General features: G+C 45.7%; 1 protein-coding gene across 2 annotated transcripts in view; it reads left to right on the plus strand.

Moving 5' to 3' along the window:
- Positions 1–710: 710 nt before the first annotated feature.
- The window catches only part of MAPRE3 (microtubule associated protein RP/EB family member 3), a 58,838-nt gene continuing 40,098 nt past the window's right edge, over positions 711–19,450 (plus strand). For both annotated transcript variants that reach the window (XM_010371262.2, XM_010371263.2), the window contains exon 1: positions 711–995. The gene's annotated coding sequence lies outside the window, so the exon portion shown is untranslated. The remainder of the gene's footprint in view (positions 996–19,450) is intronic.

A 19,450-nucleotide genomic window follows, 5' to 3' on the forward strand; every position in this document is an offset into this window, starting at 1 on the left:
AAGGGGTTAAAAAAAAAACTGGGCTGGGCGCGGTGTCTCACGCCTGTAATCCCACCACTTTGAGAGGCCAAGGCAGGTGGATCACCTGAGGTCTGGAGTCCGAGACCAGCCTGGCCGACATGGTGAAACGCCGTCTCTACTACTACTAATAATAATAAAAAAAATAGCCTGGTGTGGTGGTGCACGCCTGTAATCCCAGCTACTCGGGAGACTAAGGCAGGAGAATTGCTTGAACCCAGGAGGCAGAGGTTGCAGCCAGTCAAGATCGCGCCATTGCACTCCAGCCTGGGCGACAAGAGTGAAACTCCGTCCCAAAGAAAAAAAAAAATTTGAATTTGGGGATTAGAGAAAAAGACTGTGATTGGAACCCGCACACCAAGAGAGGAGATAAAACCCAGCCTTAGCTCTTCCATGTCGCTGAAAGAGAAGAAAACGTCTCTCTTTCCTTTTCCGTAGCCATAAAAGATGAAAATCCGTCATCCAGCTACTGGAATCAGGTGTACACGGTTGTTCCTCTCGTGATGAGACAGGGCTGAGCGATTGTTACCCTGTTGCCAAGGAAAAAGGAAGGGGCTGTTCCCAGTTGCTATGGTGACGAAGTAGGCGCGTTCCCTCGGTACCGCCGCACACGTCTGAGGCGGTCTCGTCTCCTCGTTGCTACGGCAACGCAGTGGGCCTGTTCCCGTCGCCCCCCGCCTCCCGCCGCAGTCGCTAAGGCAAGGTGGAGGTAGGGGCTGTCCTCCTCCCGCCGCTCAGTTGCCTTGGAGACGGCGGGTGCCCTGGCCCCGCCCCGCTCGGACTGACAGCGGCGGCCGCATCGCGCCTGCGCAGTGCCCTCGTCCCCCGCAGTCTCTGTGCGTTGAAGCCGGAGACCGCGGCGGCCTCAGCGAGGACCCTTCGCCCCGGAGCCGCCGGCCGGGACCGCAGCCTCTGCCGCAGCGCCCCCACCACCTGTCCCCTCCCCCGCCGCCTCCGCCGGAGCCGCCTCGCGCACTGTGAGTCCGGGCAGAGGCGACGGACGCCGTGGGGCTGAGTCAGCGGGAGGCCCGGGCCCGGGCTGGGGGAGGGGAACCGGGCTCCCCCCGCCCCCGCCTCCCCACCCGTACCCCCGCACCCCGACCTCGCCTTCCCCGCGCGGGTCAACCCCCTCCATCCCTGTCGCCGGGTTCCCTCCGGCCTCGGCGGCCCGGCCTCCCCAGCCACTCCCCCTCCCCTTCCCTCCCCTCCCCTTCCCTCAGTCTCTCCGGATCCACCTTGGAGGTCCTTCCCCACTAGACGTGGCCACCGCACCTCTGCCCTGGACTGATATTTCCCCCAAACTACCTTCCGTCCTCCCTTGTCCCTTCTCCCTCCTCCTCACTCCTCCTAGGCCTGACATCTCCCGGCCTCTCTGGTTCTCCCCAGTGATGTGCCAGAAAAAGAGTGACAGGAGAGCGAGGGGAGACTTGGGGGAGGGGGAACATCGCGCCGGGCCCAGCCTGGGGGCCTCGGGTTTCTTCCCCACACGCTCCTGCATGGCTGGTTTGGGGAAGCAGGTCTGGAGGGTTCTCACGAGCTGCTCAGAGATTGCAGGGCTTTCCGAATAGATCTGGCTGGGAAGGGTTCAGCTCCATCGTGATCATCTAGCGTTTAATGAACGCGGCTAGTGCCTGGTGGCCTTCTAGTGGGCTGAGCTACTGCCCGGCCGGTGGTGTGGAGCGGGGAGTAGAAGTAGTGGAGGGAAGGGAGAAAAGGTTGCGTTTGGGAGCTCCAAGTTCCTGCGCTTCCGGTGTGTTGTTGTGAATAAGCATCTTGCGGTACTCTTTAAAATGCATTTTTTTTTTTTTTAAATCGCACTACAACCCTGGTATAATGTGAGGTTTGGAAACAGGCCTGATATCATCCATAGGAAGTGCTTACTGTGTATATATGAAGGGGCTGTGACAGGACTTGATCTTGGATTCCTGTAAATTAACTAATTAGATAGTAGTGATAGTTTTAATAGTTTTAACATAACAAGTGCAGAGTTGAGAGGAAGGAGAAAAATTGAAGCATCTCTATAGTGTAGGTGTGAGGCCTGTACACTGTGCCTCCTCCAGCTGTGTGTCTCTGTGGGGGCTGTCACCAGATAGGGGTTCTAGCATATCTGGACAATTTCCTGGGTTATATTTGCTACCCCTCCACCTGCCCATCTTGCAGTCCCTGTTCTTGGAATAGAGGAGGATCCCAAACAGTTTTCTTTTTCCAGGAGAACTGAGCTGAAGTCACAGTTAGTGCCCAGAGCCAGAAACTCTTAATAAACATGTCTCAACTTGAGGGCCCCTAACTACTATGTGTGTACCTCATTGTCAACTTCTTTTTTATTTGACTTCCAAATTTTCAGTATGCTTTGAGAAAACACATGTAAATATAAGCCAGATCTACTGCACAAGAGGCTTTGGGATTTTTACTCCAGATGGTAAAAGGAACTCATGGTCTATTTCTAAAAATCATGGTGAAGGAGCCACTCATTTGGAGTTTCTGGGGTTGCAAACAGTGAGAAATAACTATTTCAATCCTTTCCTTTGCTCAATCATGGTCTATTGGCAGCCTCCTCAGAGCCACTCCCTGCCCCCATGCCCATCAGATTAGTTTACAGTAGCCAAGACGGCTGTCGCCCTAGTTTTAAACATAGAGATGAAGTTCAGGAAAACTATAGCCCCCATCCAGCAGGGCAGTTTCTTCTGTTTCGAATGCCAGACTGGGGTTTGGTGGGATGCACCTGCCTGTGGTGCAATGGGAACCGTGGGGCCTGAGAGTGGCATTCCTTCTGTGTGGTCCTGTGTCACATAGCTCACCAAAATACCCGAGCAGGGCAGGAGCAGACAGCTGTGCTGGAGAGCTGCTCCTCCTGGGCTGAGTGTATTTTGGGAATCAGCGATATTACTGGGGTGGAGGGTTGTGAATTAAGGAGGAAGAAAATGTGTCAAGGCTAGATAGATCAGGAGGGTGTAAGTAAAATGTTCCTTTCCAGTTTGCTATGGGATAGTCCGTTTTCAGAGGATCAGAGTGGTTTTTATACGGATTAATTTGCCTTTGAAATCCATGCCAGTGTTTTATGAGATAATGATGGAATGCCTTTTAAACTGCTACTGTGAGGAAACAGGACTAATACTTGTCTTATACATTGCCTATCCAGCTGTTGCTGAATGTAATTGTTAAGATCAAGGAGAGGGACATGATTTGAACCAAGTTAGACCTAAATCTATGTAATGGATGTTAAGGTTTTGTAGGACTGTATTCTTGATTCTAAGACACACCAGCAATTTACCAACAGCTTTTAGGTAAAATAATCTATTGCTACCAGATCAAGATATATATGTTGATTCCAAGGTGCATCCTCAATTTAGAAACACTAAAACCCTTGGGAAGTGGCAAGACTTGAGGGAGGGATTTGTGAATCTTGGAACTGAGAAAGAATGCTATTGATAATATTCCTGTGTGATGATGCCATTTCCAACCTACTGTCCTGAGAGTGCATGCATTGTGAAGATGAGTTTCTTCCAGTCCTTCCTCCACGCAAGCACACATTGTGGGATTGTATTTGTAAGATGACTGGCTGGAATCAGGCATGGTAGGAGGCTATTGAACGGAGAAAATTTCCCATATGGGAATGCAACCCAAGGTCTTAATGTAGTACTCTCCAGAAACTGAGCCAACTATCTGGCAGCAAACATCTTATGAGCTATACCTGATTTTAGCTGAGTAACATTTGTCAGAAGCCGAACAGAAAATATAGTTGTTTTTTTTAAAAACAGAATGCATCTACCCTAATTTGCTTACAGATACATTTGTAAGGTCCCAAGGCACATGTCTCCCTCCCTTAGGATGTTAGCACTGGAGGTGACCCCAGATGGTATAGTTTAATACCCTCATTTCTAAAGTTGACACGAGACACCGAGAGTTAAATGACTTGCCTGAGGTCACCCAACCCATGTAGAACATATGTAAAAACACTTTGTAAACTGTGTACACTAGGCAGATGAATGTTGGTGGTTATTAGTGGCTGAGTCAGGATTAGATCTCCAGATTTCCAGACTAGAGTTATTCTTCAACACTACATTGCCTCATCCCTCATAATGTTCCAAAGGGTTTTAATAAAAATAAGTTAGTAGTCTGTAATTAGCCCTGTAGACAAGGGCTTGTTTTGTCATCTGAGATGTTGCACAGCCAGGCAAAATTTTGTGTCAAACTGTCTACTAAATATTTATTCTTGTCACCTTAAAAATAATTTTTTTAATCACACATTCTGACTTCAGGAAGGTCTTTCTTTTTTTTAATTTGCATCGACTAACAGAAAAGCAAATGTGAAGTTGGGATTTCGAGTTCTTTTCTACTTCTTATCTGTGAGACTGCTGCATTCCAGAAAGCAAGGTGGAGAGGCAGACTGGGCTGAGAGGAGGAGCGTGCACACTGGGCAGCTGCGGGGTTATCTTCCAGCTCTCAGAATGGAACCTTTTGGAGTTTCTGGGAGCCATAAGGGCTTCTAAACCCTCTCCTTGGGAAGCACTGAGGCAGCCTGGCCTCTGGAAGCAGGCAGACTTGAGTTCAGATCCCCATCCAGCCACCTCCTGGCTGTGTAGCCTTGGTGAGCTATGTTACCTCTGAATGCCAGTTTCCTCATTTATAACCCTGGAATAATAACCATCTGTTTTAGAGGGTTATTGTGAAGATTAAATGAAAGAGAGTATGTAGAGTGCTTGCTTCTTAAGAAATAGCAGTGATTATTTTATATTGACTAAAGCATAAAATAGCAAATAATGGTTTCAAAATTGTATGGTGATTTAGGTCCATCTTGGACCCTCAGTTTCGTAGCCCCCGTCTCTCAGCAACCCTCTTGGTATTTGTCAGGAACAGAGAGAAGGTTTGTCCCGGAAAGAGCCGGCACTTGCATTATTATTTCAACTGCCAAAACAGGAGTATATGAAACATATCTTTGCTCCGTGTATTCAGCCAACCTGAAAGACTGGCAGGACAGAAGCATTTGACTTTAGGAGGCACAGATGTGGTGTGCTTGGGTGTGTGGTGAGGGTGGCTAATCCTCCAGCGGGGAGGCCAGTCTGGAGTGGTCTTCATTTGAAATAGAAAAGCTGCTGAGCTCTTGCTTGTGAGGGACACACATGTAGTCTTTATTGACTTCAACTGGTAGAGGCATAGATTTCATCGGTGACTTTGCTAAAATCAGCTTCTGCATCCGTGAGATCCAGAGGGCAAGGGAAAGGAGCTATTCATCTTAGGAGGGAAACCTCACCAGTGACTAAGGTAAAGGGAGGTCATTTTGGATGGAGAGAATTACAAACTGGCTCAAGGCAGAGACTACTGAGTAATTAAAGAACCAGGGCAAGCTGTTCAGGTGAGAGAGCAAAAGTGAATTTAAATTCCTAGATAAATTTCAGTAGGGAAGGAAATACCCACGTATAGACATCTAAAGATTGAAAAGAGACACGCAATAATGTTTACCTCTGGGAGATGGGATTTGGGTGTGGGGAAGGGAAAAGGAGACTCAAAGGGGAACTTTTACTTTATATGTTTTTGTATTTGACTTGTTATAAGAAGCATGTATGATTTAGTCATTTAATGAAGACCAAATAGAATGGGTAGTGATTGTTGTTCAGTAAATACATTTTGATGTAAAACCAGCAGCTGCCTTTACTTGGAGCCTCTCATGCCTGGGGCAAATAGGGTTTGACAGCTTCAAGCAGGCCCAGGCAGTTTGCACCAAACCAAGTTCTTTAGTGAGGTCAGGACCCTCCAAAGTGGCTGCTTCCCAGTCAGCCCAGGGTACTTAACTGACCACCTACCTCATCACCTCTTCCTAGTCTTTTCACTTCTGTGTTGAGAATAGTCCCCTCCATCTCTTGACCAGCTAAAATAATCATCATTATTCTAATAAGCTAATTTAATTTTCAACTATTGATGAAAATGGCATCTCACTATACGACCTTCATGAAAAATTCCTGCCTCTTAGTTAATGTCAAGAGGGCTTGAAGTTTAAAGGGACCCAAGCTGAAATGCTGGCACACTGTGTAGCTAAGTTCTAGATCAGACCTAGCTGGTACAGCACATCTTTTACATAATGATTTTTTAACTGCTTCTGGTAGGAATTACTGGTAAACTATGATAAAAATCCTTAAGGATTGTTGAGCTTTTAATTTTATCGTAAGTTGGCCAGCTGTATTTTCTAGCCAGATGTCATGTTTATTATAGAAAGATGACACACCTATCATTTGGACATGTGCTTTGGGTTGCTTACCCAGGAGTTAGAATGGGTTATGCTGAGTAATTCACATTTCATCACCCAGTCTTCCCTTTGGCCAAGAGTACAATTTTGTGTGACAGTTAGCCAAATTTGGTGAAGCATGCTGTGGCCAAGGATGGTTTTTCTTGTGCATAGAGTTGACTGGCCAATACTAGCATAAGCCTAGATCTTGCACTCACTAGCACCATGTCCTACCAGCTTTGCTAAACTGACCAGAGGTTAGTCAACCTTTTAGCATAACATCAGTGTTTTAAGCTCTGGACGCTTCATTTTCCTCAAGTAAATAAGGACTTGTCCTATCTAAAATGCTTTAACTCCATGCAAAATGATTTTTTTCCCTGAAACTATTTCCTATATATAGGAGATAAATAGCATTTGTGTGATATGTTTAAAATAACTGAGCAAGAAGCATGGCTTCAAATCTGCCTTGTAGTTTGACTATATATAAAAAGGCTTAAAAGGATGTATATCCTTAGATCAGAAAGTGCCATTCTAGCAATATTTAGAAAATCAGAGGTGTGTACAGAAATACTTGTAAAAGATTTATTAATGCAACATTACTAGTAATATCAAACATTGAAAACAACCAAAAGTGCCAGCAACTGAGGATTGGTCAGGCTCACCCAGATAAAATACTGCACAGGCATTAAAAACATTTGGAGAAGAACATTAATACCAGAACTTTTAATATCAATGAAAGCAGTAGGATGAAAAATAGTGTGTCAAGGAAAAGATCATATTTGTAAAGAAAAACATGAAAAGATACTAGAAGAGCATATGCCAAGTCATAAGTGATTGAGTAATGGTATTAAAAATGAATGGCTTTCCTTAGTGCTTGTTGATGTTTTTTTCCTAAGCTTTTCTGCATTGAGCAACTATAACTTAATTATGACATTTTAAAACCAGTGACTTCTAGATTCCATGTAGTAGAGCAATCTTTAGAGTCTTCTTTGCCTCTTACTTTTACTGTTTAAATTTATCAGAAGGTTTTAGCAAAACCTTGTATAGCACAGGGCTGTGTTTTGGGCGGCCTTCTTTTTCCTGGTGTCTTTTCAGATTCTCTATATTCCCAGTTCTCTAGTGTTCCAGGGGCCTTTTTTGGGGCTTTTGCTCATTTTTGGTGTGGGTGTGTACCTGTCTGAATTGCCTGTTTTAAAAGACTCTGCCCAGGCCCGCAACAGTCGCCTTCCTCCCTTTGCCCTTTGTCACCTTCCGTTCAGCCATGAGCTCAGAGGGCCCTTTTCCTTCCAGGGATGGAGAGGGTTGGGTGCCTACCCAGAAGCCCCATAGGCATGGGCTAGGCCACTCCCTCTGTGCCACACAAGGTCCGTGGAGCTGCTGACTGTGTTGGGAGGACCTGGCTGGGCAGCTGCCCTCTGGCCTCATCTTTCCCATCCACACACACACACTGTATATTGCCTAGATGGCCCAGCCCAGTGGACTGATACCTGCCTTCTACCGATGGTGGAGTCTGCCCAGCTCTGAGCACTGAGAAAGGGGCACTTCTGGCTTCCTCCTGAGGATCCGGGACTTCGAGTTGAAGAACATATGGCCTATCACATAGCTTGGCCTGTGCTGTGATAAATGTTTGCTAAGCGGGATCTGCCTCTTCCTCCAAATGGTCTGGCTACCCAAACACTTGTCCCAGATGGGGTGGAGGACTTCCCTGCTGCCTGGAATTATTAGTGAGCAAGTCTTTGGGTATGGCTGGCTGGAGAGACTCCACCACTCAGAGAGAGTGATTGTGGGAGAAACAGTCATCTTATCTTGAGGGCATTGTGGTCCTGGTCACCTTGTAATTTAAATGGTGTTTTCTGACTGGTAAGAAATGAAATCTTAACTGCTTCTGAGTCAGCAAGATCATAGTTGGGTCTAAGGTGTGTGTTGCTTAGACCACTGGATGAAATTAGATACCTTTCCCATGTGAGGAGTGTTTCACACAGGCTTATCTCCAGCGGCATAATGCGTGCTGTGTAGCCAGGCCTTTCGGCAGCACCAGACTCTTGGCAGCCAGCCACCCTCCACCCCCACCCGCTTCCCTGAAGATTGTTGACACTTACCTGGGACTCTGATTTGGTCCTTGACTTGTTCTGACTTTAGATGGGTAGAGCTCATAGCTGAAGGCTCTCAGTTTAAGCATCCTATTAACATTCTTAAGTGACAGGATCACTGCTAAGTACAGAGATGTGTTATGCTGGCCCCAAAATAGCAAGGTACAGTGTCTTGAGACAACTTGATAAGACTTCTATTACCCCAAAAGTATAGTTTCCAGGTTTACAGATTATTCATATAAGTTTGCATATCATCTTCACAAGACATGTAAGCATGCTCTCAGCACGTATTCTTCATCAAGCCCTTTCTCTGTTTGTATTGTTAGTCACTATAGGATATAAAAGAAATGAGACTCAACCCTTGTCCATGAGGAGGCTGTAATCTGTGTGGAAGACAAGATGGATATATGGAATGATTAGTTCATATGACAATATTGCATGTCAGAAACACATCTTTGGTGCCTTATTCTATAAGACACAGTCTCAGCCCTTAAGGAATTCAGCTGATATTCTGGCAAAAGAGTTGGACACAAAATTATATTTCACTGCAACATGAGGGGATGGAACCTTATCAGCTATGGGAAAGGGTGCTTTGGTAAGCCAGAAGGAAGAGTCACCCTGAGCCTCTGAGAGCCAGCAAGTCTTCAGAAATGAAGACACACTGGAGCTGGGTGTGCAGGATGATGTAGAGACTCATCAGAGGACAGCTAAGGAAGAGAGGCAAAACAAATGAACAGAACAGTGCATTGGGTGTCACTGGTACTACAGCGTCTAAATTCCAAAAGGATGCTGAGAGGAAAATAATCATTGTGAACTGCAGTAATCAGAAAAGACTTCAGTCTAGGTGCAGTGGCTCACGCCTATCATACCAACACTTTGGGAAGCCAAGGGGGGAGGATCACTTGAGGCCAGGAGTTCAAGACCAGCCTGAGCAACATAGCAAGACCCCATCTACAAAAATTGTTTTTAAATTAGCTGGGCATGGTGGCATATACCTATAGTCCCAGCTACTAGGGAAGCCGAGGCAGGAGGATGGCTTGAGCCCAGGAGTTTGAAGCTGCAGTGAACTATGATCATGCCATTGCATGCCAGCCTGGGTGGCAGAGTAAGGGTCAATCTCTATTAAAAAAAGACAAGACTTCACGAAGGAAGCAGAACCTGACCTTGCCCCAAGGGTGAGCAGGCTGTGAGTTGACAGAACACCAGAGAGGGCTTTTCATGAGACAAGGTACAGCATCAGCAAAGGAATGGCCGTGGGAAGGAGTGTGGCGGGGCCTGTAGGCAGGACAGCCTTACCAGACTGAGGATGTGTGCTGGTTTGAGTTTGGAGAATATTGGTGACATTAACCAGAAATTAGGAAGTTTGAAGAGACAGTTTGGAAAGGAGTTGCTTTTTAGACACAGAGAGCTAGAAACAATGTGACCATGGGTTGCAGGACATCCAAGTGGAGTGATCTCATAGAACCAGAAGCTGAGGGTCAGGTTGTGGATGGAGCTGTAGAGTGGGAGTCAGCAGCTCAGAAGAGGGCTGGCTTCCCTCAAAGGAATCTCTCCAGAGGTCTTGCATGCAGAGTACAAAGACCAGAGCCCCAAGTAATAAGCTTTGAGAACTGTCCATAGTTAGGAAAAAAGGAACGAGATAGCGAGAAATTAGGATGATTCAGCAGCAAGGGAAGAGAAAATGTCTGGAAGAGAGTTTCAGTGCTGCTGATTTAACTAGATTTAAGAATTTAACTAGAAGGCAGTCATGATGATTGCTTAGGGTATCTGTTCAGTAAAACACAGGAGTGGCTTAAGGGGAAAATTGACAGAGAAAAATAGAAGCAATGGCTGGTCACCAGAGAATAGCAGCAGGGAGGGAGAGGAAAGTAGTAACCAGAAGAAGCAATCGAATCAAATTTTTTATTTTTGTAAAATAATTCTATTCTTTATCAGCAAACATATAAAATTGTAATATGTGGTTCTTAAAATATATTTTGTGTATTAAAATGTGCTTCATCTGTAGACTTCCCTATATTGACATAATCCATATATTTGTAACTTCAAATATTTCATTCCTTTGGTGGTATCCCATCATATTGATACCAGTATGCTTAACCTCATCTGTTGTTGGGCAATTGGAGTATTTTCAACATTTTGCAAGTATAAATATCTCTGTTTTGAACATGACTGCACAAATGACATTTTTTTCTTTTGTGGATTATTTTTTCATGGTATATTCCATAAAGTGGAATTACAGAGGCGCAAAGGCTACAATTTTTTTTAAATAAGCTTTTTATACAGTGTTCTCCATGGTGATCTAGCCAACTTTCAATTAGAGTAAAATGTTGGTATTGACGAAGAATCATTTTTTATAAGAAGGAGGTCTGAGCATGTTTAATGGCAGAGGGAAAAGGAGTTATCCAAAGAAAATAGTACACGGGCAAGAGAGAAATAAAGCAAAAAGGAATGATCTTTAGGATCCCAGAGAAAGGTTACTTTGAAGAGGAGAGGTCATGGCTCTTTCTACCCCTGACTTTTAGGGTGAAGTCCAGGATAGATTACTAGGGTTCCTCCTAAGAAAAGACCTTTCTTTCTTTAGTAAAATGGAGCCAAGGCCACTTGCTGAGGTGGGGGAGGGAGAGGGTTGGTGGGGAATTGAGTTCTTGAAGGTCTGAATTGCCCACAGTGAGAAATGAGTCTGGGCATATGAGAGATGAATAAAGGTCTTGTTGTGAATGCTGCATTGGACCTATGAATTCATAATGGGCTGAGTCTTTAAAGTCCTCTGGCCAGAGAAGCAGCAGTGAGTGGGGGGCGGGCACCAGGACTGGGTGTTGCTTGGCATGTTCAGGGCAAGGTTTCTGAGGAGGCAAAACTTAAGATGCAGTGAAGTAGCTGGCCCTAAGGCCAGAGGTGGAGGAAGGGCCACAGGTCGAAGACAGTCACTGGTTGTCAGCTAGAATGAGGAGGCAGAGGAATTACAGGGGCCAGTGGGAACAGAAAACAGGTTTAGAATATGAGGGACGAGCAGTAAGGAGACTACTTACAGAGGAAGATCTTCATAGTAAAATTTGGCAGAGGCTTATTTTACTTTTGTTCATCTTTGTATAATGTTTACGTTTCTAACACAGGCATGTGTAACCACTAATATTTCTTTTTATTTTATTTTATTTTTTTTTTTGAGACGGAGTCTCGCTCTGTCGCCCAGGCTGGAGTGCAGTGTCTGGATCTCAGCTCACTGCAAGCTCCGCCTCCCGGGTTTATGCCATTCTCCTGCCTCAGCCTCCCGAGTAGCTGGGACTACAGGCACCTGCCACCTCACCCGGCTAGTTTTTTGTATTTTTTAGTAGAAACGGGGTTTCACGGTGTTAGCCAGGATGGTCTCGATCTCCTGACCTCGTGATCTGCCCGTCTCGGCCTCCCAAAGTGCTGGGCATAACATTTCTTAAAGGAATATTAAAAGGAATATGACTCCTTAAAATCTCAGGAGTCAAGCTGTGCCTTCCAAGTGTGGCTGGATTGCTGAGATGGATGAAGGAGAAATGAAGATGGAGCTGGATCATGGAGCCTACCTTGAAAAGGTGCTGGGCCTCTGAGGAGCCTCCATGTGTCAGCCAGTGGTTCCTGTGGTCTCAGCTTGTCACAATAGCATGGCACCCAGCCAGCAGCCCTCCTCCACCTACACTCCAGTAGTGTTCCAAATCCAAGGAGGGCCATCTTCCCAGGCTTTACAGTCATCTCTTAGATGTGCTGTTTTGTGAGTCTGGGGGTTTCCAACTCTCTGAGCAGATCCCTACTGAGCCATGCCTCTCTGGCCTCTGTGAGTGAAGGTTCTTCCTCCAGACAGGTAGAGTCCCTTGCTACGAATGCAGTTTTGTGAGTGGACCTTGGGTTCTACTCATTTTGTGAGGGTCCCAGCCCTCACTCATCTCATCTACTAGGTGCTTTGTGCAATGTACAAACTGTACAACTGTATGTAACAGCCCTGTTTCTCTCTTGCCTATTATGAAACTTGGCCTAAGGTCCTTTTCTCCTCTGACCCCTCTCTTTCTCATGTCCTCCTAGATCATCCACTTTGACCCTGACCCTGTCTGACACCCCAGGTTGTGAACTTTATTCCACCTGCTGGATTCACATTACTTTCATGCTGTACAACTGAAGCCATTTACACAGCTCACCATGCAAAGCAGCCACAGGGGCTGATAGCAGGGGACTTAACAAGGTGGGAATATGTGGAAAGTCAGGTGCAGCAGTCAACCTGTGGAAATGGAAAAGCTAGGGCTGCTTTCTTTCCAGGGCATTGCACTGACATTACCTTGCCTGGACACTTTGTAGTCACATTTTGTGAAAGCCAGGACCTAAGCAGAAGTATGGCTCTCTGCCAGTCCCTACCAGGAAGGAACAAACAGCTTGCAGTACAGGCCTCAAGCCAGGTGGGGTAGGAGCAAAAGTGCATTGTGTTGCCTGTGGAATTAAATGGACTCTCTGTAAACACGGCCTTCTGCCACTGTTCTTTTCTCTTTTCCCCAGTAAGCCTACCTGAGAATAATTAGTCCTTGGCCTATAATTAGATAGAATGATTATTTTACTACTGTTTATCCATTTCACTAGATAACTAGCTTCATGAGGCAGGGACCATATAAGACCTAGCAGTAGCTAGGGCTCAACAAATAATTGCTAAATGAATGGATTTCTAAGGCATATTTGTTGTTGTCGTTCCTTAATTCTATGAAATGGTTCCTAGGAGTGAGTAGATAGTGACCGCAGTAACTAATGAAAAAGCCCCCATAGTTGTCCCTAATGGACAAGAGTGCTGGGAAAAGCAAGTGTTTTGACTTCTCAAAGTCAAAACTCAAAGACTGTCAAGATTGGGAGTAGCACTGAAAACTAAGAAGGGCCAAACCAGCTCCTGTCAGAGGGTAATGGAAAGACATGAGAGGAAAATCCCAGTACCACTAACACTATCCTATTCAATAAAGCCTCACTTGGGCAGAATTAAGCTTCCAGTAAGACAGAGACAGAGATAGACATTCAGAGACGGAACCCACCACATATCTGTGCCTGAGTAAAGAAAAAGTCAAATGTGTAGTGGAGCCTTTCCCAAGGGTGCATTTCCCACTCTCCTAGGTGTGGATGACGAGATCCTGACCCAGGAGCCCACTGGGTTCCAAACTTAGGCTCCAGAACTCCTTTTCTCCAGGCAGCACCCCCAACCCTGCCTACCAACTCTCCGCAAGTACCGCTCTGCTTCCCCTGCAGCTTCTCAGACATGCAAGCCTCTGATCAAACTTCTTCTGGCCTGGAAGGCTTGATTTTTCAGGACCCAGCAAGGCACTGCTCTGGCCCAGGGCTGTCCCAGGATGTGTTAGGAGGTCATAACACAAGAGAACTCATGCCTCTGAGGCCCTCTTGAAGGGTTTTGGGAACTCAGTGATAATGCAGGCCCTGTCAGGAGTACTTAAGAAGATCCCATTTGTACCTTTATCTTTAAAATTCATCATTTGAACTCAGATGGTTCTGCCAGTATCTAGCTGTTCTGTGGAAATTATGTTGCTTGCCACCTAGAGCAGATGACCTCTTTGGGAAGGACTAGGAAATAACCAGTTGTTTTAAAGCTCCCAGAGCTGTTAGCTAAAAGATCTTTTTTTTTTTTTTTTTTTTTTTTTTGAGACGGAGTCTCACTCTGTCGCCCAGGCTGGAGTGCAGTGGCCAGATAGCTCACTGCAAGCTCCGCCTCCCGGGTTTATGCCATTCTCCTGCCTCAGCCTCCGGAGTAGCTGGGACTACAGGCGCCCGCCACCTCGCCTGGCTAGTTTTGTTTTTTTTTTTTTTTTTTTTGTATTTTTTAGTAGAGACAAGGTTTCACCGTGTTAGCCAGGATGGTCTCAATCTCCTGACCTCGTGATCCGCCCGTCTCGGCCTCCCAAAGTGCTGGGATTACAGGCTTGAGCCACCGCGCCCGGCCTAAAAGATCTTATATATTCCTTTCAGCTTGGTTTTCTGGAATTGACAGCCTTTCCTAATTCCAGAGAGGCTGCCTGTCAGCTTCCTTAAGAAGCTTTCCAAGATACCCATTGAAGGCAGGAAGCAAGCAAAGAGAAACAACTGAGAAGCCTTTGACTCCAGGTGTCCCTGGGTAGCAGCTGCCCCTCACCCCCGTCCCTTCCCCTTGTTGGGGATTTGGGGTTCGAAAGGAACTTCCTCAGATAACTGCCATGTCCACAGCTATTCCTCTGAAGAACACTCGAGAATTTTTGCATCACTTGTCTCACCTAATAATGTTTGTATCCATGCATTAACTTTCCCATGAATTTAAATATATTTATATATTATTCTCAGAATCGTTACAACCTTGCCCTTATTTTCAGAGAAACTTCTAAGAGTATTATGTGTTTAATGCCTTTAATATATAGTCATAATCAAAAACCTCTTGCTGGATGACAAATATAATTCAAAATTGCTTTTAGAATTAAATATTTATGAATTAAAACATTGCAGAAATGCACAATGCAAAAAGTAGAAGTCCTCCATAACTCTGTCCCCCAAAGAGAATCACTGCCACTATTTTGTTGAATATTCCAACTTTTTTCTACACACATACTAACATATTTATTTTTAAAAAACATGGAATCTAACTATTTTTCATTTATAAAAAAATTGGAAACGATAGTAAAGAGTAAGTGAGAAAATTAGAACTACTTTTAATTCTACCATTCAGACAGTAGTGGCACCAGGGGGTGGTTTGGGTGAGCTTTAGCACTGCCCTCTTCCTGAAAGCTGTCCCAAGGAAACATAGGCTCCAAATAGAAATGTGTCCTTCTTCTACATATCCAGCTTCAAGGCTTTCTTCTAGCTCCCTGTTCCCACCAGATTACCAACCCTAAGCCCATCCATACAGAAAGCTCATTGCCACCATTGCTTTTTAGTGTGGTGAACATATCACTCCATTTTCTTCCAGTTGCACATATATCTTTTAACTAGGAATCATATTCATTTATAGTTTTTCCAGGAGTCATATCAAGTTCCAGTGTAAATTACATGTAGAACGCACTTCCCATTGCCCCAGGTAACATTGGTTTTGATTTTGTCCCCAGTAGCATTATTTCCAAGACATGTCAGGGAACTGTTTTGAACTCACCCCTGGGAGATGCTTTCACTGTATCAGTGGAGAAGCTGAAACATAGGGTCAATGACTTGTTTAAGATCAAAATGAAACTCTGCCTTAGCTAGACTTACCCACAGGTGTCTAATTGCCCAAGATCATTGGCTGAACTGCCTGCCTTTACTGCAGCATTTGAGAAGGAGTAGAAGGGACATGCCTAGGTCCTGAATTCTTCCTTTTTCTTTAGCCTCAATATCAGTTGCTTAGTACCATTTAGACAGATGGTGCTTCGGCCCTGAGAGAGATTGTTAAGACGTGTGCTGTTGAAACTCTTCTTCCCTTTTGGGGAAGGATGTTGGCCTTTCCTCAAGTCAGGCAGAATCCCACCTGGGCCATCATCCCAGCTCCTGAGATCATTCACAATATTCTCGTTCCAAATTCTGTTCTGTACATCTCATTTCTCCATGTGTAAACACTTAGCCAGAGAGCATTCTGGCAGCCTAGATCTAAGTGGATGAGGCTATTCCTATAGCAGTAATATGGCAGAAGCAGGCCCTGGAGACCCTCCCCACTTGCTCAGGTGTGGCCCAGACCAGCGCTGTACCATACTGCCATGGTCACAGGGCAAGCACCATAACTCAGAGCAACCCCTGGAGAATGAGAGAGCAGCCTAGGAAGTCCCAGTGAGAGGAGACCTGATCAGCCAGGTATTCGTTTCTTACTGCTGCCTAACAAATTACTAAGAAAGTTCTGGGCCGGGCGCGGTGGCTCAAGCCTGTAATCCCAGCACTTTGGGAGGCCGAGACGGGTGGATCACAAGGTCAGGAGATCGAGACCATCCTGGCTAACACGGTGAAACCCCGTCTCTACTAAAAAATACAAAAAACTAGCCTGGCGAGGTGGCGGGCGCCTGTAGTCCCAGCTACTCGGGAGGCTGAGGCAGGAGAATGGCGTGAACCCGGGAGGTGGAGCTTGCAGTGAGCTGAGATCCGGCCACTGCAGTCCAGCCTGGGCCATAGAGCAAGACTCCGTCTCAAAAAAAAAAAAAAAAAGAAAGTTCTAATCCCCCAGAACTGGTAAATATTCCCTTATAGGACAAAAGAATAGGTATTACCTTATATGGCAAGAAGTGTTAATTAAGTTAAGGATCTTGAAAGAGAGGTTTATCCTGGATTATCTGGGTTGGCCCTAAATGCAGTCATATGTATCTTTATAAGCAGGAGGACAGAGGGGTTTTGAGAGAGAAGAGACAGTGTGGCCACAGAAGCAGAGATTGGAGTGGTGTGGCCACAGCCTACAGCCACCAGAAGCTAGAAGAGAGGCAGGGAGCAGATTCCCCCAAGAGCCTTCAGAGGGAGGGCAGCCCTACTGACAATGGGATGCTGAACTTCTGGCCTCCAGATCAGTGAGAGAATGAACTTCTGTTGTGTTCAGCCACCCAGTTTGTGGTCATTTGTCACGGTAGGCACAGGAAACTAATCTAGTGTGCCAAAATCAAGGTGTTGGCAAGGCTGTGTTTCTTCTGGAGCCTCCAGGAGAAAATTCATGTTCTTGCCTCCTCCATCCTCTAGAGGCTGCCCACATTCACTGGCTCCTGGCACCACATCACTCTGCTTCCATCATCACTGTTCTCTGAGTGACCCTTCTGCTTCCCCTTATAAGGACTCTGGTGATTACATTGGGCCTGCTCAGATAATCCAGGATAATCTTCCCATCACAAAATCTTTAATCACATCTGCAAAATCCCTTTTGCCATTTAAGATAACATATTTATACGTTCCAGGGATTAGGACACAGACATCTTTGAGAACCTACCATAGGCCGGGCGCGGTGGCTCAAGCCTGTAATCCCAGCACTTTGGGAGGCCGAGACGGGTGGATCACTAGGTCAGGAGATCGAGACCATCCTGGCTAACACGGTGAAACCCCGTCTCTACTAAAAAATACAAAAAAAAAACTAGCCAGGCGAGGTGGCGGGCGCCTGTAGTCCCAGCTACTGGGGAGGCTGAGGCAGGAGAATGGCGTGAACCCAGGAGGCGGAGCTTGCAGTGAGCTGAGATCTGGCCACTGCACTCCAGCCTGGGCAACAGAGCGAGACTCCGTCTCAAAAAAAAAAAAAAAAAAAAAAAAAAAGAGAACCTACCATAGTCTGTAAACCTAAATGGTATGGGTAGGAATGGTGGATCTGTTCACTGCATCCCAAAATGTTCAAATTAGATGCTACTTCCTGAATCTTGAGAAAAGCAGTATCAAAGGAAACACTTCTTTATACAGAAGTGGTATCCATGGAATGTATTACCTGCACAGGTTCTCTCAGGCAGAAAACATGAAAAGCTACATCAGCAGCAACAGAAAGATGGGGGTATGTATGTGAGCTAGGCAAGATGAGGTTCTCCCTGTAAGTTTTTGAGGTGAGGGCGTGGTGGTGGGGGGGTCTTCTACAGCACTCACCTTTGGTGCTTCTTAGGCAGACTAAGCTGGCCTTTGGTTTGTGCCAGTAAGGGCATTCCATGCAGCCATCAATCATAGCACTAGTGCCTGTGGAGACACCGGCCACTGGAGAAGATCCAGAGGATGAATCATGGCAGTAGACGTGGTGTGGGGGTTAGAGGTAATGGGGCATGCTTGTTTGAATGGAGAGTGATAAGGCTGTGAGAGATGCTATGGAAGATGGAAGTGGCACTTGTGGAGTATTGGTTGGAGGGAGAGTGGGAAGCTGGAGAGCCACTGTGTGAAAGAGTTTCCATCTAGAGGTAAGAACCCAGGAGGGAGCGCCCCAGTAATAGCTGCCCTTAAGGTTAGATAGAATCACTTGAAGTGGTTTGGCTGCACATCAAGACCATCAAAAGCCGAGTTCCCATTCTGCTCCTGCCTGTCTCTCTAGCTCTGGAAAAGATGATTTCTTCCTCAGAAGTAAATACAGTTTCCTCCTTTTGTATCAGTGTAATGTGGGAATAAAAAAATAAAAAATTTCCGCCTTGAAGAGGATGAAAAAGCTTTAATTATTACTATTTATTTTCGTATTTACAGATGAAAGACATGCTGACTTCAAACAGGTAGAGTTGGGACTGAGGAAGAGAATTAATTCTCAGCATTAAAATTATCCACTAGAAAATATTTATGCCTGTTTTGAAAAGTTTCACTGAGCGTGGTGGCTCACGCTTATAATTCCAGCACTTTGGGAGGCTGAGGCAGGTGGATTGCCTGAGGTCAGGAGTTCAAGACCAGCCTAGCCAACACAGTGAAACCCTGTTTCTACTAAAAATACAAAAAAACATAGCTGGGCATGGTGGTGGGCGCCTGTAATCCCAGCTATTTGGGAGGCTGAGACAGGAGAATCGCTTGAACCTGGGAGGCGGAGGTTGCAATGAGCTAAGATCGTGCCATTGCACTCCAGGCTGGGCAACAAGAGCAAAACTCCATCTCAAAAAAAAAAAAAAAAAAAAAAAGAAAGAAAAAGTTTCTAATGGTTGAATATAAAGTTGGAGAATTTCAAAAAGAGATCTGACAATCAATAAAGGGATCAGAGAAGAATCTATTAGAACAGAAATGTTTGTGTTCCTAACCACCCAGACTCATTTCTAGGGCAAGGCATTAGACAAAGGTGTCAGCAAGCAGCTACCTCCTACATGCTTGTGAAACACTATGAGAAATTATGGTGCATGCCTCGGAAACTTGCCAGATAATTAATGGCTTAATTCTGCTTCAGCTCTTCTTTTCATAACAGAAAGGTCTGAGACTCCAATTAATGAATTTCACTTTAAAAAGAAGTTTGTTGAATACTTGCTCTAGTTTAGAGCATGAAGTTCAAGGTAGGGGACACAAAGAGAACCCATTCTCCTGGGGCCACCTCTCTAGACAACACTAGCTCCTAAGCGGGCGGGCCTGCTGGAGGCCAGGTTCTAACCGCCAGAGCCATTGCTACCTAGTGCGTCCCTTTGCCCACCATGAGCAGCCACAGCAAAGTGATACCAGTGTCTTCATGGGACCGGCATCCTGACCTGGTAGAAGGGGAGGCTCCTCCCTGATAGTTTTTAAA

This window comes from Rhinopithecus roxellana, chromosome 17 (genome assembly GCF_007565055.1).
Source record: "Rhinopithecus roxellana isolate Shanxi Qingling chromosome 17, ASM756505v1, whole genome shotgun sequence".
NCBI lineage: Eukaryota > Metazoa > Chordata > Mammalia > Primates > Cercopithecidae > Rhinopithecus > Rhinopithecus roxellana.